Here is a 26322-nt window from a genome sequence, read left to right as displayed (position 1 = left end):
TTGGGTCAGTTACTATGTCATCCACCATCTTGTCTTCCACATGCGCACTCAGCTCATCCTCCTAACTTTCTGGCAATTTTGTCTCATCATCGTCCACTTCTTGTGACACTTTCCCACCATCGCCTTCATGTTACCGTGGCTGCTCAAATCTTTGGGCATCACTACAGGCAATCTCATCTTGCCCCACTTTAAGTTGACTGGCCGAGAGTATGGAATCTTTAAAGGGAAAAGAGAATCGCTCTTCGGAGTGTCCAAGTGTGGGATCAGTTGTCTCAGGGCACTCGGCATGGTGGGAGGAAGGAGGATCAGGGTGAGCATTATGCGGTCCACACTCACGGCTACTCAGATTTGACCATGTGGAAGACGTGGTGGTGGTGGTGACAAAGTGACTGGAAGCATTATCCGCTATTCAACCAATTACCATTTCACACTGTTCTGGCTTCAATAGTGGTGTGTTGCAGTCCCATAGAAACTGGGACAGGAAGGTCAAGCGAGAAGATGTGAGTCTTTGTTGTAGCCAATTTTCAGCTTGGTCTCGTCCTCTTCATGCACCATCAACATCACGTCCACTTCCCCGCCCCTTGCCTTGCCCATTTTAAATGGACTACTGAAATATTTTAAAAGTTCAATACAAATGGATTAATTTTAAAAAAACTTATATGTGATCAGTGTGCCTTCAAAACACACTGTTAATTCATTGGAATGTTGGTAATTTTTTTATTTTGTTCTTAGCAAATTTTATTAATAACTAGGGTAAGTCACACCAAAACCAGTTCAAAGGAGCACTCAAATGCAATTTTTTAAACCCACTGATAGAGGAGGCATCTGACAGAGAAACCACAATGTTCAATATGTGGCTTTTTTGGGGGGGGAAAGTAAATTACTGTCACGAAGTAGGCTAACACAACGATAAAAAAAAGTTGAGTGTATGCCTTAAAAGCAAGTATTTGTAGACCACAGATAGACCGGGTGTCTGACTGAGATAACAGACTGTTTCAATATGTGGCCTGGAGTTTTTAAAAATTTTCAACCCCAAAATACTGTCTAGAGCAAGGGTAGCAGACAGACAAAAAAGTGGAATGTATGCCTGAAAAGCAAATATTCAGAGACCACAGATAGTCCGGCTGTCTCACTGAGATAACAGACTGTTTCAATATGTTGCTTGTAGTTTTTAACATTTTTTGAAACCCAAAATACTGTATAGAGCAAGGGTAGCAGACAGACACAAAGTGGAATGTATGCCTGAAAAGCAAGTATTTGGAGACCACAGATAGACCGGGTGTCTGACTCAGACAACAGACTGTTTCAATATGTGGCTTGGAATTTTAAAAAAATTTTCAACCCCAAAATACTGTATAGAGCAAGGGTAGCAGACAGACAAAAAAGTTGAATGTATTCCTGAAAAGCAAGTATTTGGAGACCTCAGATAGACCGGGCGTCTGAGAGAGATAACAGACTGTTTCAATATGTGGCCTGGAATTTTTAAAAAAATTTTACCCCCAAAATACTGTATAGACGAAGGATAGCAGACAGACAAAAAAGTGGAATGTATAGATTTTCACGGTCTTTTATTGAAATGACCTGGCTGTAGTCTGTGGTGTGAGCAAGCAAATAAATGTAGAAAAAAGGGGGCTATGGATTGCTTTGTAATAAAATTAGCAGGTATAAGGTACAAAAAAAAAATCCTATCCATGAATACCTGCAGCTAGGTATATATAAAATACGCAGCAGCAAACAGTAATGGAGCCTTTTGATGTATGCAGGGAGATCTATATACTCACATAAAGTGCCTGCATGCCTTGCACTGATGTGGAAATGTGCACATAGACTCCCCTGCCTACCTAGCACTGCAATCTATGTATCCCCGAATTAGCCCTAAAAAGTACTTTTGGTTAATCAGGATTTGTGGATTGAACACTAGTAGACCCACACTAACTAATAAATGTAAGAATCTGACCCTATCTCAGCAGCAGCTCTCCCTACAGTAGCTGAATTAGGAGCAGAATGCGCCGAGCAGGGCGGCGCCAGGTCTCTTATAGACCTGATGACGCTGTGCGGCCAGTCAATCACTGTAATACCACAACAAAGATGGTTGCTGCATTACAGTGCATGGCAGACAATCCCTGCATGTTCATTGGCGCTCTAAAAAGCGCCTAAATTTAAAGTAGGAGACCCAAACTACCGCCGATTAATTCCAGAAATGCTCGGTGCTCGCCGAGTACACCAAGTACCGTGATACTCGGGCGAGTACCGAGTAGTGGCGAGCATGCTCGCTCATCACTAATTATTAAATGACAAGTATGCAGTTCTATTTTTATATAAAGTAATGTATTTATGACATTATTGGTCTCCACTTGGCATATAACTTGGGCAAAGTTCCTGATTAGTGATTAGCAAATTTGTTAGGAAAACGATCGCCAAACATAAATTCGGCACAAATATGGCACATTCGGTTTACTGATCGGAAACGCGAGCAAAATTTTTAAAAATCGGTAACATTCGGTAATAAGTGCGGGAAAATATTTGCATTGCCACAAAAGTATTTTCAGTACTTTTGCAAAGATAATGGTGGTGTATCATGAGTGTTTTGCATGTGTTTGATGAGGGAGGGGGTTTGCAAAGCTCAGAGGTGCATTCTTGTAAACATTTTTTTCCCCTAACTTTATGTGTGCACATTGCGGCTAGCCAATCAGGGCGCATGAAGCATCCACAATGTCCTAACACCATATAAAGAGAGGACATCATGCTTCAGCACCATTTTGACACTGTAACAGCGCAGAGAGGCTTCTCCTGACGCTGGCACTGTTAGCAGCAAGATTTTAGCTAATTAGCTAGGCAGTTGTATATCAATCAGATAGTGTAGATAGCTGGTGTCCAGTGTTGCTGTTCAATTTACCCTACGGCATTATTTTTTGGCCATCACTGAGGTCCACAGACAAAGCCAGCAGGGCACATGTCCTACATGTGTGTTGTGCACTGCTTCTATTGTGCTCCATGCACGAGTATAACATTCTAAATAATATTTTTTCACTAGCTAAATGTGAAACAGCCTGCTGTATCAGACCTTGTCATTGGATGCTGTGGTGATATGAAACTGTCTGCAGACCTAATGCACATTAAAAAGAAATTATAATTTCTCAGTTGCAAAAAGTTAGACAGCTTGCCATATCACACTTTGTCATATTGTTGGGTTGAAATTAAGCTGTCTGCAGATCTCAAACACATAACCAAAAAATGTTTTCAGTTGCTAAACTTCACACAGTAGGGGACCTGACTTTAAAATAGTTTGTAGCATCTAGTGAGTTATAGAGGCCTGATCCAGAAGCCGCAAAACAAATTCTTCTGCTCCTAGTGTCAAACAGTAGGGGACCTGACTTAAAAATAGTTTGTGGCATCTAGTGTGTTTTAGAGGCCTGATACAGATTCCAGCAAACATTCTTCTGTTCCCATACAGTAGGGCACCTGACTTTCAAATAGTTCATAGTATCTAGTGTATTATAGAGGCCTGATCCAGAGGCCACCAAAAATTCTTCTGTTCCTAGTATCATACAGTAGGGGATTTGACTATAAAATAGTTTGCAGCAAGTATTGTTTTATGGAAGCATGATCCAGAGTCCACCAAAAATTCTTCTGTTCCTAGTGTCATACAGTAGGGGACCTGTTATGACCTGGTGGTCAGGACAATAATGGACCTGGTGGTTAAGAGCACACGGAATGACCTGATAGTTATTGATAATATGGGACGTGGGAACTCTGCTGACCGCAATCCCTAATCCTATCAACCACACTAGAAATAGCCGTGGATTGCTCCAAAACAAAACAGCCCCAGCTCCAATCTCAGAAGCATCAACCTCAACCTGAAACAGGAGCGAAACATCTGGCTGGCACAACACAGGGGCAGAAGAAAAACGACGCTTCAACTCCTGAAAAGCCTCTACAGCTGCAGAAGACCAATTGACCACATCAGCACCCTTCTTGGTCAAATCAGTCAACGGTTTAGCAACACTAGATAAATTAGCGATGAAGCGCCGATAAAAATTAGCAAAGCCCAGGAACTTTTGCAGGCTCTTCACAGATGTCGGCTGAGTCCAATCGTAAATGGCTTGGACTTTAACAGGGTCCATCTCGATAGTAGAAGGGGAAAAATGAACCCCAGAAATGAAACCTTCTGAACTCCAAAGAGACACTTTGACCCCTTCACAAACAAGGAATTCGCACGAAGGACCTGGAACACCATTCTGACCTGCTTCACATGAGACTCCCAATCATCCAAAAAGACCAAAATATCATCCAAATACACAATCAGGAATTTATCCAGGTACTCTCAGAAGATGTCATGCATAAAGGACTGAAATACTGATGGAGCATTGGAAAGCCCGAATGGCATAACCAGATACTCAAAATGGCCCTTGGGCGTATTAAATGCTGTTTTCCATTCATCGCCTTGTTTAATATGCACAAGATTATACGCCCCTCGAAGATCTATCTTGGTGAACCAACTAGCTCCTTTAATACGAGCAAACAAATCAGACAGCAACGGCAAAGGATACTGAAATTTGACTGTAATTTTATTGAGAAGGCGGTAATCAATACAGGTCTCAAAGAACCATCCTTCTTGGCCACAAAAAAGAACCCTGCTCCTAACGGTGACGACGACAGGCAAATATGGCCTTTCTCCAAGGATTCCTTTATATAACTCCGCATAGCGGCGTGTTCTGGCACAGATAAATTGAACAATCGGCCCTTAGGAAACTTACTACCAGGAATCAAATTAATTGCACAATCGCAATCCCTATGAGGAGGTAGGGCACTGGCTTTGGGCTCATCAAATACATCCCGATAATCCGACAAAAACTCTGGAACTTCAGAAGGAGTGGAAGACGAAATAGACAAAAATGGAACATCACCATGTACCCCCTGGCAACCCCATCTGGACACAGACATAGATTTCCAGTCCAATACTGGATTATGAACCTGTAGCCATGGCAACCCCAAAACGACCACATCATGCAGATTATGCAACACCAGATAGCGGATATCCTCCTGATGTGCAGGAGCCATGCACATGGTCAATTGGGTCCAGTATTGAGGCTTATTCTTGGCCAAAGGCGTAGCATCAATTCCTCTCAATGGAATAGGATACTGCAAGGGCTCCAAGAAAAAACCACAGCGCCTAGCATACTCCAAGTCCATCAAATTCAGGGCAGCGCCTGAATCCACAAATGCCATAACAGAATAGGATGACAAAGAACAAATCAGAGTAACGGACAATAGAAATTTAGACAGTACCGTACCAATGGTGTCAGACCTAGCGAACCGCTTAGTGCACTTAGGACAATCGGAGATAGCATGAGTGGAATCACCACAGTAAAAACATAGCCCATTCCGACGTCTGTGTTCTTGCCGTTCAGATCTGGTCAAAGTCCTATCACATTGCATAGGCTCAGGCCCATGCTCAGATAGTACCGCCAAATGGTGAACAGCTTTACGCTCACGCAAGCGTCGGTTGATCTGAATGGCCAAAGATATAGACTCATTCAGACCAGCAGGCATGGGAAATCTCACCATGACATCCTTAAGGGCTTCAGAGAGACCCTTTCTGAAGATTGCTGCCAGGGCACATTCATTCCACTGAGTGAGCAGAGACCACTTTCTAAACTTCTGACAATATATCTCTGCTTCATCCTGACCCTGACACAGAGCCAGCAAGATTTTCTCTGCCTGATCCACTGAATTAGGTTCGTCATAAAACAATCCAAGTGCCAGGAAAAACATCATGCAATGCCGGATCTCCTGGCGCAAGGGAAAATGCCCAGTCTTGAGGGTCACCACGTAACAAAGAAATAATGATCTTTACTTGTTGAACAGGGTCACCTGAGGAGCGAGGTTTCAAGGCAAGAAACAATTTACAATTATTTTTGAACTTCAAGAACTTAGATCTATCACCAAAAAACAAATCAGGAATTGGAATCCTAGGCCCTGACATCGGATTCTGAACCACAAAATCTTGAATGTTTTGTACACTTATAGTGAGATTATCCATCAAAGAGGACAGACCTTGAATGTCCATGTCTACACCTGTGTTCTGAACCACCCAGATGTAAAGGGGAAAAGAGAGACAAAACACACTGCAAAGAAAAAAAAATGGTCTCAGAACTTCTCTTATCCCTCTATTGAGATGCATTAGTACTTTGGGCCACCTGTACTGTTATGACCTGGTGGTCAGGACAATAATGGACCTGGTGGTTAAGAGCACACGGAATGACCTGATAGTTACTGATAATATAGGACGAGCTCTGGGACGTGGGAACTCTGCTGACCGCAATCCCTAATCCTATCAACCACGCTAGAAATAGCCGTGGATTGCTCCTAACGCTCCCTATGCAACTCGGCACATCCTAAGGAACTAGCCAGCCCTAAAGATAGAAAAATAAAGCCTACCTTGCCTCTGAGAAATTCCCCAAAGGAAAAGGCAGCCCCCCCACATATAATGACTGTGAGTAAAGATGAAAATACAAACACAGAGATGAAATAGATTAAGCAAAGTGAGGCCCGACTTACTGAACAGACTGAGGATAGGAAAGGTAGCTCAAGGTAAGGTCAGCACAAAAACCTACAAAAAGACCATGCAGAGGGCGCAAAAGGACACTCTGTGTCCCAGAGCTTCCAGCAAGCAAGACAACAATCCAAATAGCAAGCTGGACAGAAAAATAGCAAACCAGAGAAAAACAAGCAGTCACTTAGCTTCTGCTGGGAAGACAGGTGACAAAAACGATCCAGGAGTGAACTAGACCAATACTGGAACATTGACAGGTGGCATGGAGCAAAGATCTAAGTGGAGTTAAATAGAGCAGCCAGCTAACAAATTAACCTCGTCACCTGTGGAAGGAAACTCAGAAACACCCACAGCCACCAGAGAAAGTCCATGGACAGAACCAGCCGAAGTACCATTCATGACCACAGGAGGGAGCCCGACAACAGAATTCACAACAGGGACCTGACTATAAAATGGTTTGAAGCATCTAGTGTGTTATAGAGGCCTGATCCAGAGGCCACCAAAATGAGTCTGTTCCTAGTGTCATAAAGTAGGGGAACTGCATTTTAAATAGTTTGCAGCATTTAGTGTGTTATAAATGCCTGATCCAGAGACCACCAAAAAATTCTTCAATTCCTAGTGTCATACAGTAGGGGACAATTGACTTTCAAATTATTTGTAGCATATATTCTTTGTCATACAGGCCTCATCCACACCCAAACAATTCATTTTTCTGTGACTAACGCGATACAGCACGTCATACTTCACCTTGGAATTTTCTGCCGCTGAAATTCAACTGTCTGTAGAGGTGGTGCAGAGTTTAAAATCTATTTTTTTGTGCAAATACTGTGCTCCTACCACACTACCTAAACAACATGTCTTTGAAAAAGCGAGGCCGTGGTGGAAGGGGAAGTAGGCTTGGTATACAAGGTGTATATGGGGTACGTGGTAAGGTTAGTGAAAGTGCTAGTGAACCAACAACGTCACGTCTTATGCAAAGACATCTGACAACTTCTGTTACTAGAAGGGATACTCCACAACCTTTCTTTGGCAGATGCACACTAGTACGCCTTGTTGATGAGGCCAGAAAGGGCACGTACTCGAGTGGATGGCAAGCACAGCTTCAAGTGGCCTCTCCTCCTCTTCCTTCACCTCAACATCACAACCAGTACAGTCCACAGAGGTGGCACTCACATTCCTGTACGGAATTACAGATGGGTGAGTCTGAAGCGCTGTTTACACATTCTATGCCATGGTCATCAAAAGTGTACTAAAAAGCTTCACAGAGTCAAGAGGAGGAAATCTGCATCGATGTCCAAGATTTTTTCAGCTTTGATCCAGGGCAGGTTGCAGTAGGGTCAAACAGGATCCTGACCCTCATCATCAGATGTTAACTCCTGGGTGGCAAGGTGATCATGATGAGATGCAAATATCTGAGGCTCACGTGGACTGTACTGTGCTGTCAGGGCTGGAAGAGGAGGAGAAAGATTCCAAGGGCGAGGAATGTGATAACACAGAGGACCTCAACAATCATTAGCCGCCCCAATCGCATCTGCTGCTTATTCATCCTCCTCTGTTACCATGCCAACTATTGAGATGCAGGTCTTTGATGGCAGAACCTCAGGTTCTTTACCCTCTCCAGTCATGCTGAGAGCCCGCCTTCAGCTGTAATGGAAGTGGACTTGCCTGCTGTTTTTCACTGATCTCAGATAAAGAGCACACCACAACTTTCTCAATCCACCATAAAATCTCTGCCTGAACCTCTCTCACGGTTCAGCAGTTTTTCCGGTTCACTGTATTCTGCCCTCTCTCAGCACTACAGCTAGCTCATGGTTTCACTGTTACAGTCATGTAAAAAATTGTTTCCTCCTACGCATGACAAAGCTAAGAGGTTGAACTCCACCATCTCCTATCTGTTTGCCATGGAAATGCTGCCTTTCAAACTGGTAGATACAGACAGTTTCCGAAAGTAGATGGCTGTCGCAGTCCCCCTGTACCAACTGCCCAGTCACCATTACTTTTCGAAGAAACTGTGCAAGCACTAAACCAGCATGTCGCAGACATCACCCATTCATTGACTAAATCTCTGTCTACCAGAGTGCATTTCACCACAGACACTTGCACGAATAAGCATGGACAAGGGCGTTACATCTTGCTGACTGGGCACTGGGTGACTCTGGTGGCTGTCGGGGCAGGAGCTGCTCCACAAGTCTTGGAATCTCCAAGACTTGCAGGACAAACCTCTACATTTCACACTTCATTCACTGCTTCTGCCTCCTCCTCTATCTCCTCTAGGGCCTCCACTTGCGCCCTCAACCTCTGCCTTAACCCCTTTACCCCCAAGGGTGGTTTAGACGTTAATGACCAGGCCAATTTTTACAATTCTGACCACTGTCCCTTTATGAGAATATAACTCTGGAACGCTTCAACGGATCCCGGAGATTCTGACATTGTTTTCTCGTGACATATTGTACTTCATGATAGTTGTAAAAATTTCTTTGATATTACCTGCGTTTATTTATGAAAAAAATGGAAATTTGGCAAAAATGTTGAAAATTTACCAATTTTCCAAATTAGAATTTTTATGCAATTAAATCACAGAGATATGTCACACAAAATACTTAATAAGTAACATTTCCCACATGTCTACTTTACATCAGCACAATTTTGGAACCAAAATGGTTTTTTGTTAGGGAGTTATAAGGGTTAAAAGTTTCTAATTTTTACAACACCATTTTTTTTTAGGGACCACATCTCATTTGAAGTCATTTTGAGGGGTCTATATGATAGAAAATAAACAACTGTGACACCATTCTAAAAACTGCACCCCTCAAGGTGCTCAAAACCACATTCAAGAAGTTTATTAACCCTTCAGGTGTTTCACAGGAATTTTTAGAATGTTTAAATAAAAATGAACATTTAACTTTTTTTCACAAAAAAATTAATTCAGTTCCAATTTGTTTTATTTTACCAAGGGTAACAGGAGAAAATGGACCCCAAAGGTTGTTGAACAATTTCTCCTGAGTACGCTGATACCCCACATGTGGGGGTAAAACACTGTTTGGGTGCATGGCAGAGCTCGGAAGCGAAGGAGCGCCATTTGACTTTTCAATGCAAAATTGACTGGAATTGAGATGGGACGCCATGTTGCGTTTGGAGAGCCCCTGATGTGCCTAAACATTGAAACCCCCCACAAGTGACACCATTTTGGAAAGTAGACCCCCTAAGGAACTCATCTAGGTGTGTTGTGAGAGCTTTGAACCCCCAAGTGTTTCACTACAGTTTATAACGCAGAGCCGTGAAAATAAAAAATCTTTTTTTTCCCACAAAAATTATATTTTAGCCCCCAGTTTTGTATTTTCCCAAGGGTAACAGGAGAAATAGGGCCCCAAAAGTTGTTGACCAATTTGACATAAGTACACTGATACCCCATATGTGGAGGGGAACCACCGTTTGGGCGCATGGGAGAGCTCGGAAGGGAAGGAGTGCCATTTGGAATGCAGACTTAGATGGAATGGTCTGCAGGCATCACATTGCGTTTGCAGAGCCCCTAATGTACTTTAACAGTAGAAACCCCCCACAAGTGACCACATATTGGAAACTAGACCCCCCAACGAACTTATCTAGATGTGTCATGAGAACTTTGAACCCCCAAGTGTTTCACTACAGTTTATAACGCAGAGACGTGAACATAAATAATCTTTTTTTTTCCACAAAAATCCTTTTTTAGCCCCCAGTTTTATATTTTCCCAAGGGTAACAGGAGAAATTGAACCCCAAAAGTTGTTGTCCAATGTGTCCTGAGTACGCTGATACCCCATATATTGGGGTAAACCCCTGTGTGGGCACACGGGAGAGCTCGGAAGGGAAGGAGCACTGTTTTACTTTTTCAACTCAGAATTAGCTGAAATTGAGATCGGATGCCATGTCGCGTTTGGAGAGCCCCTGATGTGCCTAAACCAGTGGTCCCCAACTGCAGGCCTCGAGGGCCGCCAACAGTGCAGGTTTTCAGGATTTCCTTAGTATTGCACAGGGGTTGGAATCATCACCTGTGCAGATGATCACATTACCACCGATGCAATACTAAAGAAATCCTGAAAACCTGCACTGTTGGCAGCCCTCGAGGCCTGGAGTTGGGGACCCCTGGCCTAAACAGTGGAAACCACCCAATTATAACTGAAACCCTAATCCAAACACACCCCTAACCCTAATCTCAATGGTAACCCTAAACACACCCCTAACCCGAATCCCAACCCTATTCCCAACCGTAATTGTAATCCAAACCCTAACCCTAACTTTAGCCCCAGCCCTAACCCTAACGTTAGCCCCAACCCTAACCCTAACTTTAGCCCCAACCCTAACTGTAGCCTTAACCCTATCCCCAACCCTAACCTTAGCCCTAACCCTAACCCTAGCCATAACCCTAACCCAAGCCCTAACCCCAACTCTAACCCTAGCCCTAACCCTAACCCTAACCCCAGGGCCGCCATCAGGGCATTACAGCCGTGACTGGCGTAAGGGGCCCGGTGAGCAGAGGGGGCCCGCATCGGGCCCCCTCTTACCTGCTCACCGGGCCCCTACCGGCAGCCGCAGGCTGAACCGGGCCCTTAGCGGCGGCCGGCGCTGCAGCTGTACGCTATTGACATGCGGGCCCGCGCCCGCACGTCAATAGTTAACAGCCGCCAGCCGCAGCGTGCAGGTCGCCGGCGTCTGACGTCATTGTCAGTCGCCGGCGAGTGCACAGTGCAGCTGCGTGGAGAGATCAGGAGCGCGGCAGGTAAGTAGAACTTTTTTTTTTTCTATTAAGAGCGGAGAGCGGCGATCGGGGGGGGGGAGGTTTGGGCAGAAGGCAGCTGGACACAGAGGGGGCAGAAGGCAGCTGGACACAGAGGGGGCAGAAGGCAGCTGGACACAGAGGGGGCAGAAGGCAGCTGGACACAGAGGGGGCAGAAGGCAGCTGGACACAGGGGGGCAGAAGGCAGCTGGACACAGGGGGGCAGAAGGCAGCTGGACACAGGGGGGCAGAAGGCAGCTGGACACAGAGGGGGCAGAAGGCAGCTGGACACAGAGGGGGCAGAAGGCAGCTGGACACAGAGGGGGCAGAAGGCAGCTGGACACAGGGGGGCAGAAGGCAGCTGGACACAGGGGGGCAGAAGGCAGCTGGACACAGGGGGGCAGAAGGCAGCTGGACACAGAGGGGGCAGAAGGCAGCTGGACACAGAGGGGGCAGAAGGCAGCTGGACACAGGGGGGCAGTAAAGCTGGACACAGAGGGGGCAGAAGGCAGCTGGACACAGGGGGGCAGAAGGCAGCTGGACACAGAGGGGGCAGAAGGCAGCTGGACACAGGGGGGCAGAAGGCAGCTGGACACAGAGGGGGCAGAAGGCAGCTGGACACAGGGGGGCAGAAGGCAGCTGGACACAGAGGGGGCAGAAGGCAGCTGGACACGGGGGCAGTAAAGCTGGACACAGAGGGGGCAGAAGGCAGCTGGACACAGGGGGGCAGTAAAGCTGGACACAGAGGGGGCAGAAGGCAGCTGGACACAGGGGGGCAGAAGGCAGCTGGACACAGAGGGGGCAGAAGGCAGCTGGACACAGAGGGGGCAGAAGGCAGCTGGACACAGGGGGGCAGAAGGCAGCTGGACACAGAGGGGGCAGAAGGCAGCTGGACACAGAGGGGGCAGAAGGCAGCTGGACACAGAGGGGGCAGAAGGCAGCTGGACACAGAGGGGGCAGAAGGCAGCTGGACACAGAGGGGGCAGAAGGCAGCTGGACACAGAGGGGGCAGAAGGCAGCTGGACACAGAGGGGGCAGAAGGCAGCTGGACACAGAGGGGGCAGAAGGCAGCTGGACACAGGGGGCAGAAGGCAGCTGGACACAGAGGGGGCAGTAAAGCTGGACACAGGGGGCAGTAAAGCTGGACACAGAGGGGGCAGTAAATCTGGACACAGAGGGGGCAGTAAATCTGGACACAGAGGGGGCAGTAAATCTGGACACAGAGGGGGCAGTAAATCTGGACACAGAGGGGGCAGTAAATCTGGACACAGAGGGGGCAGTAAATCTGGACACAGAGGGGGCAGTAAATCTGGACACAGAGGGGGCAGTAAAGCTGGACACGGGGGGGGGGCAGAAAGCTGGACACGGGGGGGGGGCAGAAAGCTGGACAGGGGGGGCGGGGCAGAAAGCTGGACACGGGGGGGGGCAGAGAGCTGGACACATGGGGGGCAGAAAGCTGGACACATGGGGGGCAGAAAGCTGGACAGAGATGGGGCAGAGTGCTGGACAGAGATGGGGCAGAGTGCTGGACAGAGATGGGGCAGAGTGCTGGACAGAGATGGGGCAGAGTGCTGGACAGAGATGGGGCAGAGTGCTGGACAGAGATGGTGCAGGATTGGAAACAGATGGGGCAGGATGGATACGATGGAGACAGATGGGGCAGGATGGGGAGATCATATGGGGTAGAATGGATACTCATGAGGGCAGGATGAGAGAACATATGGCTGGAGCCTGAAATGAGACACACGGTGGCCAGGATGGCGAATATTACCATAGGGGCTAATTAAGGGATATTATTATTGCAGTGATGTATTTATTTTATTTTTTGAGTATACTGTTTTAAATGGGGGGGGCGGTCCTGTTACTGTGTAGAGTGATACTATGTTGCCTTCTTCATGTGGTGTAATGTAGAAGTTGGGAAAATTAAGTAATGTGTTCTACAAGCGGAACTCGAGATAACTGTTTTATTTCCTGCAGAGACGAGTCCTGGCTGGATAAAGTGATGGCGGTCTGTGCTGGATGAAAGATGAAGGACTTCACCTAGAGACGTCACTGGTGAGTCAGTGTTACCTATACACTTACACTATACACTGTATACTATATACAGAGGTCCTGTGTACAATGTCACCAGTGATCACTGTATTATCTATACATTATATACAGAGCTCCTGTGTGTAATGTCACCAGTGATCACTGTATTACCTGTACACAGACACTGCTTACTAATTACAGATCTCCTGTGCATAATGGCACTGATGGTGATAGTATTGTGGGGTTTTTTTGTATTACTGATCAGTATTGTAGTATTCAGTCATTGTTGGTAATATGTGGTCTGGTCATGATGTGGAGGTAATATGTGGTCTGGTCATGGTGTAGCGGTATTTGTTCCTTGTATTTTATATTATTCGATCACTGTGGTGGTAATATGTCATCTGGTCATAGTGCTGTGGTATTTGTTCCTTGTATGTAGTATTATAGGTCATTTTAAAAATTGAAAAATAAATAAAAATATACCTAAATTGTATTGCATATTTTAACAAATATTTAGTAGGTTACAGTAGAGTAGGGCCCGGCCAAAAGTGTCTACCTTGTTGTGGTGGCGGCTTAAAAAATCTTTTGGCCAAAACAAAAGCTGCCGGCTATATGTGTGATCTGGTGATGGGAACTGTTAATGTGTGATAGGTGAGAAGTGGAGATTTTCCAAGAGAGAGTGGTGGGACTGTGGACAGTTCGTGGGGTGGAGCCTGGAGGCGGGGCTGGGGTGGAGCCTGGGCGGAGTTTCAAGGGGGCCCCGAAAATTTTGCCAGTATGGGGCCCCGAAATTTCTAGTGGCAGCCCTGCCTAACCCTAAAGGGAAAATGGAAATAAATACATTTTTTAAAAAAAATTTAATTTTTCTCTAGCTAAGGGGGTGATGATTTACTTTTATTGCAGGTTATTTAGAGGATTTTTATGATTGTCAGCCGTCACACACTAAAAGACGCTTTTTATTGCAAAAAATAGTTTTTGTGTCTCCACATTTTAAGAGCTAGAATTTTTCCATATTTTGGTCCACAGAGTCATGGGAGGTCTTGTTTTTTGCGGGACAAGTTGACGTTTTTATTGGTAACATTATCGGGCATGTGACTTTTTTATCGCTTTTTATTCCGATTGTTGTGAGGCAGAATGACCAAAAACCAGCTATTCATGAATTTCTTTTGTGGGGGCGCTAATACTGTTCCATGTTTGGTAAAATTGATAATTGCGGCGATACTAAATATGTGTACTTTTATTGCTTTTTTTGTTTAGATAATGGGAACAAATTATGGGAACATTATTATGGGAACATTATGGGAACAATTTTTTTTTTCTTTTTTTAGGAATTATTATTATTTTTTTTTTACACATTTAAATTTTTTTTTTTTTACATTATCTCATTGGCCCAGGTTGGACATCACTATATAGTGACAGATCGCTGATCTGACACTTTGCAGAGCACTGTGTCAGATCAGCGATCTGACGTGCACTACTCCAGGCTTACAGGCGCCTTCTCTGATTTTGGATCCGGGGCCTGCAGGGAGGAGACGCTTGGTACAAGTTGAGCACATCGCCTTGTACCGAGGGTCTCAGGGAAGCCCGCACGGAGCCCCCACCCTGCGCAATGCTTCCCTATGCCCCCATAACGCTGCGATCAGTGTTCCAGGGGTTAATGTGCCAGGGGCGGTCTCTTGGCTGGCTGATTGCTGCAGTGCCATGCTACAATTTGTACTGTGGGGGAATTGAGGCCACTTTCCTGGAGTCTATCCCTTATTTGATATGTTTTGGCAGAATTTGGGGCTGTTATAAGGTGTTGTGCATGCGTTTGTTTTTGCCTCCCATTGACATGAATGGCGTTTGGTTATGTTTTGCAAATATTCAGCGAATTAATTGGCAATATTTTATTTTGCAAATTCGGCGATCGTAATCCACACCGAACATTGAAATATTCGCTCATTTCTACTCCTGATATACCTCTAATGGATGCTATACAGTGGCATTTGCCACCTGTAGGTCCACATGGTATACTACACAGTTTACATTTTTACTGTACATTGTGCAGGACAGCATACTTTACTATGCTATGATACCCAAAGGCAAAGGAAGTGCAAAATCAGAGTAAAGTGAAAAAGTTTATTCATTAAATTTAAAATATTTAATAAAAAATAGAAAGATTAATGGTGAGGGTATGAAAAAAAGGTAGAGTGAATCCGTGGCATCCAATATCATGAATGAGACATTTATGACAGGTAATGCACAAAAATACCCAAGTGAAGATGATCACAACATGGATGTGTATCATAAGTTAAATTCAAAATGGCCTAAACAGTTGATATACATGTGTGACAATCAAAAATAGCATGCCAACGTGCTAGTGCAAAGGCAGTATATTCGTATAGGAGATGATGCCAGTAAGCCTATGATCATGTGAAGCTACTCCTAGTATGGATGGAGATGCAAATAAAAAAATCAAAAGAATATCAAATAAATATATCAAGAGAAAATGTTCCACACCAATTGAAATTGCAGTGAGCTAAAGTGCAGATGCATGGGAGGTGGAAACATTAGATAATTATGTTGAAAAGTAAAAAAAAAATTCATAAAAATGGGCATAAAACAAAGAAGTGCAAAACGACAAAATCACAGTGCTGAGTGTAAGGGAATGAATGACATGATACCAAAACCGGTGTGAGGAGGTTGCTAAGGCAAAAAAATCTCCGATACGCATTTCGCTGTCGCTTCTTCCTTACACATTCCCCCTACGTGGATGACTGGATTACATACTAAGGCCGGCGTCACACTCAGTGTATAAAAATATGGTCTGTATTTTACGGCCGTAATACGCCAGAAAAGTAAAAAAATGGTGATCCGTAAGTACTTCGTAGGCAGGGTGTGTCAGCGAATTTTGCGCATGGCATCCTCCGTATATAATAGATTATAGATTTTCTCGCAGGCTTGCAAAACCGACATACGGACATACAATGGATCCATGTGCTCAAAAAATCATAAAAACATATATACTGTCTATATATATATACCGTATTTTCCGGCGTATATGACGACTGGGCGTATAAGACGACCCCCAACTTTTCCAGTTAAAATATAAAATCTTCTCAAAAGTCGGGGGTTGTCTTATATGCCGGGTGTCGTCTTATAGGGTGGGTGTGGAGCAATCTGTGGTCGACGTATATAGTGGGGGGGAGTGGTCCCGATGACGAGGTGAGGGAGCGCCTCACCAGGAAGGTGTAAGTGAAGCAAACTGTCAGCGTCTGGGATGCCAGGGTTATGCAAAAGAGAGAGAGAGAGCGGTGCTGTGCCTAGAAAAACACTCCTCTTTCACTCATCTGGCTCGCCCTTGTATCCTATTATCTCCTTCTCTGCCCCTGCTTCACTTACACCTTCCCGGTGAGGCGCCCCCTCACCTCGTCATTGGGACCGCTCCCCCCACAATATGCGGCGACCGCAGATTACTCCGCATCTGCCCTACAAGACGACACCTGGCGTATAACACGACACTCGACTTTTGAGAAGATTTTCAGGGGTTAAAAAGTAGTCTTATACGCCAGAAAATACAGTATATATATATATATATATATATATATATATATATATGTCAGTAAGACACATATATGTATATATATTAATATTTCATCCAGCGCGAGATAGCTTAAAAGCCAGTAATTCAATTGCCGGCTTTTGCTCTCTCCTTCCTAAACCCGACATGATATGAGACGTGGTTTACATACAGTAAACCATCTCATATCCTTTTTTTTTTGCATATTCAACACTACTAATGTTAGTAGTGGGTATGTGAAAAATTTGGGCTCTGTAGCTATTGAATTAAAGGGTTAAATCCCAGAAAAAATTGGCACGGGCTCCCGCGCAATTTTCTCTGCCAGAATGGTAAAGCCAGTGACTGAGGGCAGATATTAATAGCCTGGAGAGGGTCCATGGTTATTGCCCCCCCCACCTCCCCCGGCTAAAAACATCTGCCCCCAGCCACCCCAGAAAAGGCACATCTGGAAGATGCGCCTATTCTGGCACTTGGCCACTCTCCTCCCATTCCCGTGTAGAGGTGGGATATGGGGTAATGAAGGGTTAATGTCACCTTGCTATTGTAAGGTGACATTAAGCCAGATTAATAATGGAGAGGCGTCAATTATGACACCTATCCATTATTAATCCAATAGTAGGAAATGGTTAAAAAAACACACACACACATTATTCCAAAGTATTTTAATGAAATAAACACACAGGTTGTTGTAATATTTTATTATTCTGGTAATCCACCTGAAGACCCTTGTCCTGTAAAAAAGTTAAAATTAAAAAAAAAGCAATATCCCATACCTTCCGTCATTCTGTAACGTCCCATGATGTAAATCCATCTGAAGGGGTTAACTATTTTTACAAGCAGGCCTGCTAATGAAGCTGTGCTTCTGTCTGTAAAACCAAAGTAAATGAATGGAATGTAGGTCATTGACCTGTAGTTACCTTCAGTTGCGGTGAGGCGCCCTCTGCTGGATATCCTCATATGAACTCGAGCGTGGGAAAATATTCAGAAAAGTTCCCAGGTTGAATTACCGGCTTTTAAGCTATCTAGCGCTGTATGAAATATTAATATATATACATATATGTGTCTCACTGATATATATACCCCTATACTATGTGTACACATTTTTCTTAGCTATTCTATTCTAACCTGTCAGTGTGATTTTACTGTACACTGCACTGAATTGCCGGCTTTTCTATAGAACACCGCTGCGTATTTCTCGCATGTCACACTGTTGGTCCGTGTGTAATCCGTATTTTTCTCGCCCCCATAGACTTTCATTGGCCTATTTTTTGCGCAATACCGTGACAAATGCAGCATGCTGCGATTTTCTACGGCCGCAGAAGACCGTATAATACGGATCAGTAAAATACGGCTGATTGGAGCTGGGGCATAGAGAATCATTGTACCGTATGCAATCCATATTTTCAGCACCTCTCTTACGTCCGTAAAACACGGTAGTGTGACGCCGGCCTCATTGTGTGGTCTTCCAGCGTGTGGTGACCATACTGGGCTTCATTCATTATCTCAATAGCAATTACGTCAATTTGCAGTTTACTTTCAACGGTCCCATCAACATCATAGAATTTCTTGATATTCCCCTCATGAGCGTTGTGACAACAAAAAAATTGATATGTTCCCTTTTTTGAAAACCAGTCAGTGGCAATACCACATTGCGTGTAGAAAACTGCCACCCTTCTCATACAATTGCAGCCATTCCTTATGGAGAGTTTGTTGGAGCAAAGAGATTATGCTCTTACAACACGGCATATTTAAAATAATCATCTATTATTAAAACCAGACTGAAGAAAATAGAATACACTAACAAAATTATCGCTACAGCCTAAAATAAAACCTATGGGCTAGAAAGAAAAGAAATGTTCTCCTGCTCCTCCAAAAAAAACAAAATGAAAAATTAATATCCTAATGAGACCAATCAAATTATTACTTTCAGTACCCCATACAGCACTCAGTTCAATAAAATCAAAAACCTTATAATGAAATACATCCCTGATTTACACGAAGATGATAACTTACTTGACATCTTAAATAAAGGTATTAGGCTTCTTTCACACTAGCGTCGGAATCTCCCCGTCGCAATGCGTCGGGGAGAGATTCCGACCCTAGCGTTTGCTGCATTGCACAATGGAGGCAGCGGATGCATTTTTCCGGCGCATCCGCTGCCCCATTGTAAGGTGCGGGGAGGTGGGGGCGGAGTTCCGGCCGCGCATGCTCGGTAGGAAAAAGCGGTCCGTCGGGAGAAAAAAACGTTACATGTAGGGTTTTTTTCTCCCGACGGTCCGCCAAAGCACGACGCATCCGTCGCAAGACGGATGCGAAGTGTGCCAATCCGTCGCAAATGCGTCGTCAATAGAAGTCTATGGGGAAAAAATGCATCCTGCAAGCACTTTTGCAGGATGCGTTTTTTCTGCAAAACGACGCATTGTGACGGATTTAAAAAAACGCTAGTGTGAAAGTACCCTTAGGCTACTTTCACACTTCCGTCTTTTCAGATCCGTTGCAATGCCTCGTTTTGGGAAAAAAACGGATCCTGCAAATGTGCCCGCAGGATCCGTTTTTTCCCCATAGACTTGTATTAGTGACGGATCGCGACGGATGGCCACACGTCGCATCCGTCGTGCGACGGATCCGTCGTGTTTTGGCGGAGTGTCGTCTGGAAAAAACGTTCAGTGTAACGTTTTTTTGTCTGCGTCGAAAAAACGTACAACAACGGATCCTGCGGCGTCTGTCGTTGGCTAGAATGGAAGCCTATGGATGCAGGATCCGTTGCTGTCCGTCATATGACGGAATCCAGCAACAGATTCCGTTTTTTTACACTGAGCATGCCTGGAAGGATTTCTATTTCTTTAATTTAAATGTGTTGCCAGAAGGGGAAAATCGATAGGCACTCAGCTTTCACCCAGTCTATACGAAAAACGCCCCAATAATACAGCATGGCTAACGGGGAAGGGATTTCACAAATGTTTCCGCAAAAAATGCAATATGTGTCAATACGCTAAAAAACTATGAAAATAGCTGATAATCACAATATTAATTATTTTATTCATTGTGAAACATGTTATGTTCGTTTATTGCATCAAATGCACTGTTTGTGGAATTGGATACATAGGATGCATTAGCCGCAAACTGAAAAAAAGAATTTCTGAACATATTTACAATATTAACAGCAGTAATATAACTTATTCAGGAGCAGTTAGGTTACGTTCACTCTAGCGGCGATGCAACGCACAACGCACGCAAAAACGCAGCAAAACGCACGCAAAAACGCTGCGTAGTTTTTTGGCGAAATTTGGACGCAAGAAAAATGCAACTTGTTGCGTTTTCTTGGTCCGACGCTAGCGGCAAAAAAGACGCATGCATCGCACAACGCAACAAAAAAAACGCATGCGTCCCCCATGTTAAATATAGGGGCGCATGACGCATGCGTCGCCGCTGCGTCGCCCGACGCAAACTAGCATAATATGTTAGTGTGGACGTTACCTTAGATACTTTTTAGAACAACATGAAGGGAAATTAGATAGTTTTAGTTTTTTTTGGCATAGAGAGAGTTAAAAATCCGAAATGTGGTGGTAGTTGGCAGCACAAACTGTTTATGAAAGAAGCCTTTTGGATCATTGCATTAGACCCTGAACAGCCTAAGGCCAGTTTCACACGTCCAGATAATTCCAGTACCATACAAAAACGGTACTGGAGTTATCCGTGTCCGTGTGCACACGTGGCACATCAGTGTGGCACACGTGTGCCGCCCATGTGCCCACTGGGTACCACACGGAGCGTGCCGGAGACAGCGCTAAAGTTTAGCGCTGTCCCCGGCATTGTGCTGAAGCCCCATTCATATGTTCCCTGCAGCAGCGTTTGCTGCAGGGAAGATATGAATATTAGTGTTTAAAATGCAGATCCAGGTCCCCCCCCTCCCACTTCCTGTGCGCCTCCCAAATCCCCCCCCCCCCGCTGTGATTAAAATACTCACCTAGCTTACAGATGCCTCGCCGCAGCGTCCTCTTCTGGCCGCAGCTTTTCCTGTATGCGGTCACGTGGGGCCGCTCATTTACAGTACTGAATATGCGGCTCCACCCCTTTGAGAGGTGGAGCCGCATATTCATGATTGTAATCGGCGACCCCACGTGACCGGATACAGGAGAAGCTGCGGCCAGAAGAGGACGCTACAGCGAGGGATCCGGAAGCTAGGTGAGTATTTTAATCACAGATTTTTATGTGTCTACGTGTGTCAGTGGCTCCGGTACGTGAGGAAACTGTCACCTCACGTACCGGAGCTACTGACGTGTGAAACTGGCCTAAGGGAATGAATTATAAAACAGATACGGTGTTCATTTATTGAAAAAAACATTCTACACAAATATCGTTATAGTTTTGATACGTTTTTCTTTTATAGATATAAGTATCCATTGCCACACAAATATATATATATACTGCGTATATGTATCCAGCTTTCCAGTGTTGAATGTTTTGCATAATTGGTAATTGGTTGCACATGTGTGATTTTTTTCTTTAAAAGTCTCATTCCACCTTGTAACTCATGTACTGTATGACTAAGGGGAAACCAGTGCCAGAAATGCGTCAGAGTGTTCCTGCCAAACATGTGGAAATGTTATATTTTTTGACTATGGAATAAAGCTTTGAAGATATTTGTACAGAGGTGCCTTCGTCCTCCTTATACCTTTGTGAACATGTAATGATTAGTGATGAGTAGTGCTGAGCATTCCGATACCGCAAGTATCAGGTATCGGCCGATATTTGCGGTATCGGAATTCCGATACAGAGTTCCGATATTTTTGCAATATTGGGAATCGGTATCGGGATCCATATTCATGTGTAAAATAAAGAATAAAAATAAAAAATATTGATATTCACCCTCGGACGCGTCCTGGTTGAAACCGCTGTAACCGGCAGTCTCCTCTCCTAAGAATGAGCGAGTGAAGGACCTGCGATGATGTCGCGGCTTGTGATTGGTCGCGTGAGCGGTCACATGAGCGGTCACGCGACCAATCACAAGCCGCGACGTCATCGAAGGTCCTTCACCCTGCATTCTTAGGAGGGGAGACTGCTGGTTACACCGCTAAGGTCCAGGGTCCGCCGGACGGGTGAGTGTATCCATATATTTTTTTTTTTATTCTTTATTTTTTACATGAATATGGATCCCAGGGCCTGAAGGAGAGTTTCCTCTCCTTCAGAGCTTGGGAACCATTACAGGATACCTTCCGATATTTGCGTCCCATTGACTTGTATTGGTATCGGATATCGGTATCAGCGATATCCGATATTTTTCGGATATCGGCCGATACAATCCGATACCGATACTTTCAAATATCGGAAGGTATCGCTCAACACTAGTGATGAGCGAATGTACTCGTTACGCAAGATTTCCAGAGCATGCTCTTTTGTCCTACAAGTATTTTTTAGTGCTCTGAAATTTAGTTTTTATTGCCGCAGCTGAATGATTTACATCTGTTAGCCAGTATAAGTACATGTGGGGGTTGCTTACCGCTGGGGTTGGTTTGGCCCCAGCGAGGCTCCATAGGCCAGTGATGTCACACGCTGCTTTTTAGTGTCGGCCATTCTTCTTCTGTGTATCCATGGATGCCACTGGCCAGGACGTCTCCGACTCTGCACGGAGTAGCGGTAACTCTCTGCCTGCTGCTGTCAGCATCGGAAGATGTGCGCCTACCTTCTAGAGCATGCGGGTAGTTATCCTGCCCTAGCCAGCACCGGCGTGTGCAAGTTCCTTCCTCACACCATCCGGAATGCGGTCAGCTCCATAACAACCTAGCAAACGCCTTCCTGTATTAGGTATGTAAAACTCGCAAATAGGCATCAATGGCATCTGTATCTATATTGTGTACCAGGATTGAAGTATATATAGGCCCAACATATATTCTAAAGGGCACCTTGGTTGACATGCATATTAGTGGTGCGCACGAGGTGGTGTATATGATCTTTCAGGACAGATTTGGTAATATTGTGATTCTCTCCAGGCACTTGTAGCGCGGTATTTCTCATTATTTATCTAGTCTACTTATTGTTGGCAGAATAGTCACAGTATCTGTCCGATATAGCAGCAGCACTTGTGCGTTTTTAAGTTGTAGCGCCAGTGTATTTTATAAATTTTAAGCTAAATATGGTGCTTAATAAGCATTAATTTTAGTTGACCTATTGAGCTCTTAGGATTGTTCTTATATAAGTACTGTTTTCCTTTTTATATTTGTTATGACGTGTTACTCCTGGGATTGAGTGTGTACACTACCTGTGCTGCACTTTAATATATATTTTTGTGTACTTGTGTATTACGGTACACAGGGCTATTCATCGTTGAGCGGGGGCGCCATTTCGCATATTGGGTGCCATCCTCCGGATTGAGGTAGGTGCAGAGTAGGACTCATTGGGGAGAACTAATCTCTTTTTTTTTAATCCTACCCCCACTTTGGAGCTCTTTGATCCTGATCATCCCCATGTTTAGGAACACTTCTCTCTTTAATTTTTTGGAGTGTGTTTTTCTATTATTTTGTGTTTTACATGTAATTTAATAAAAGTTATATTTTAGGGGTTATCTATGTTGGTTTCTAGGCGATAAAGCAAACCAGGACGCAGTAACCCCATGTGGAGGAGTCTCTCCAGAATACAAAAATAAACTTGCTTACTGAAGGAATAGATACACCATATATACAATAGGTAGCAGAAATCACACTTGACTTTTACATCTCCTGTACTATACAGAGGTTCACGCTTTGTGTTTGCAGGTTGCAGCACATATCTTGTGAAGAACAATAATACATCAAGTCTCAGCCTGATCCGCCATCTCCAGTTAGCTTCTTCATACCCTGGCAAGCTCAGTAATTTTTCACCAATGGTCCCAGGTCAGGCCTGCATGCCAGTATCAGTAACGATATTCCACTATGCAGTCTCAGGGTCCACGATAACCCATTGCTATCGCCTTCTGACCTCCACCTCTGTACCCCAGAAGCTGAACTCTTCAGTGTACTACTTCTTCCTCATACACAAGGCACCCAGTTTTCCTGCAGTTTCCTGATCTATCTGTCACTTCTTTAATTCAGATGCTGGCTTGCTACCTGTGTATCAGGATCACTTCTTTAAAGGGGTTGACCACTATTTTACAAGTCACTTTCAAGTGAATGAACTGCCATAGATAAGCTCTTTTTGAAACATATATTTATGTCACATGAGCTGCTCTCTTCTCTCTCATGATGCCTGGCTGATAATTTCCTAACTTCCTACGATGTCACTTCAACACCTCCCTGAGATCTGTGGGGTTCTGGAAACTCGTGGGTGGGCATATCTTTCTGAGTCGGTGGCTGGGACTCCATTCATTAGAGCTTACAGTGCTCCTGTGCATGCTGCTGCTGACACCGCTCTCTTTTCAGACATAGCTCTGGGCTGCAAGTCAGCAGTGAGCACAGACCTGAAACTCTGCTTAAACCCCTCACTCAGCATCATCCAAAGCCCCAGCTCCATCTCTTATACAAGACACTGTTGTTACAAGGAATAAAAGTAATGTTCAATGCACCAAGACACCAGCCCAGAAAATAAGGATTATCCCATACCCCCCTCACTGCCTAATAGATTGAAAGGATGGGAATTAAGGGATAATCCTCATTTTCTGGTCTGTATCCTGGTACTTTGTACATTACTTGCATTCCTGTAACAACAGTGTCTTCAATAGGAGATGAGGCTATGGCTCTGTGGGATGCTGTGGGAGGAGTTAAGGCAGAGGTATAGGTCTGTGCTTATTGCTGATTTGCAGCCCAGCACAAAGGCTGATGGGTAATTAGTCATAAGAAAGAAGATTATTGTGAGGAGGAAGTAATGTCTATGTGAAACAGGTATTCGGATGCAGTGACACAGACGCACAGAGCAAGGGTTAACAATTACTTATTTTATCCATACAGGGAGCGACAGGAAATAAAACAAATAAAGGATGAGGGTGAAAACTAGGGGAAATGTCATTCAAAATGGCAATCTATATATCAATTCCACTTAGCGTGAATCCGCTGTCCGTTTCCGCTCCTGGGACAGATGGTTGGTCGGCCACCAGCTGAGGCTGGTGATGAGTTGTTCCGGCTTCCCCACCTAACAAGCTGTCCTCACTTCTGGCAGCAGTGGGCGGTCACCGGTCTTACCTGCTGAGCCCCTAGTCCGTTATGCTGCAGCTCCACCAAGTGATGTTCACCACAATTCTCCACACTGCGTGCGTTCGTCCGCAAGCACCCCGAAACCCAGCAGCCATTTCTGTACCCGGATGTGATCGCTACTACGTGGCTTATTTTTCCCCGCAGTTCACTGTCGTTCCTCTCTGAATCCTCTCTCCGCGGGAAGCCCCTTTCTTTTCCCACCAAAACCCTTTTATACATTCCTGGCTCGCCACGCCCCTTCTACCCAGGTTAAAGAACTTCGCCATCCCCATTCTCCTTCCCTCCTGCAACTGTAGGTTTAGCCCCCACAGTTTCGGACCCAGTGTTCTGTCAGCACCCACAGCCTGGTCTTCTCCTTTACATCTATGGCAGGGCACATAAAGCAAAGCAGAAAGCCATAAAACAAGACAAAATTGGAAGAGAAGATTCAAGGGGTTCTTTAGGGGAATGTCTTAAGCATTTGTGGCAAAAACAGTAACTGAGTTGGGTAATGGATATACTCTTTAATGTGTTACAGAGCGAAATTTACATTCTTCAGTGACACCTGTTTTTATTCTGCCCAATAGTCTCCTAACCCACAGCTCCCGGGGGGCTGAGGAAAATTCTATACCAAAACAACTTCTTTCAGTATATTTATTGGAAGAAATGCACAGCCAGTCAATGTACTCAGAAGACATGGTTATGGAATAAAAGGAGAACATGATGCTAATGCTAAGCTGTCTTACTGGCTTATAGAGTCATTGTCAAAGGGGCACTGTCAGCCATAATGGCATTCTAAACCTGTGCGAATCTCAAGAAGGGAATCAGGTAGGCGGACATGAAGCTCATGACAATTCCCGCAAAGAGGCAAATATCACACAACTTTCAGGGAAGATGATTATGGGGTGGTCAAAATTTGGATACAAGATGGGGTGCAAAAGGTAATGCCATCAGAGGAGCAGGGTGTTGGTCATGGCGACGCACAGTGCTAGCAACATGCTGCTGAAAGTTTCCCTGGGGAAAAATTTGCTTGTTTTATGGTCATTATGCAAATTGTCTCTTCAGAGAGGAAGAGAGCTAGAACTCTAGTGCCACCTATTGGAAGGTAGCCATCCTACAAGTCAATGTTGACCCTTTAACGAGCCTTGTCACATGACTTAGGATAATAGCCAAACCAGAATCTCAATTTGCAGACACTGTGTTTCGGGGTACTGCCCCTCGTCAGTGCAAAGCGGAGATCTGGTTTGGCTGTGTGAGAGGCATCAGACCATTATCCAAGAAGT

The 26322-nt window shown here is 44.7% G+C and overlaps 1 protein-coding gene across 4 annotated transcripts in view; it reads left to right on the top strand.

Moving 5' to 3' along the window:
• LOC138652018 (sulfotransferase 2B1-like) overlaps positions 1-26322 on the top strand; it is a 267378-nt gene that overhangs the window by 35514 nt on the left and 205542 nt on the right. Inside the window, exon 2 of one of the 4 annotated variants that reach the window (XM_069742710.1) lies at positions 13286-13363. The exons of 2 other annotated variants lie outside the window; for them this stretch is intronic. The gene's annotated coding sequence lies outside the window, so the exon portion shown is untranslated. Of the gene's footprint in view, positions 1-13285; positions 13364-21064; positions 21084-26322 lie in introns of those variants that run through there. One more of the 4 variants, XM_069742715.1, reaches the window with a different exon arrangement.

Source organism: Ranitomeya imitator, chromosome 10 (assembly GCF_032444005.1).
Source record: "Ranitomeya imitator isolate aRanImi1 chromosome 10, aRanImi1.pri, whole genome shotgun sequence".
Taxonomy (NCBI): Eukaryota; Metazoa; Chordata; class Amphibia; order Anura; family Dendrobatidae; genus Ranitomeya; species Ranitomeya imitator.
This window is presented reverse-complemented; position numbering and strand designations above follow the sequence as displayed.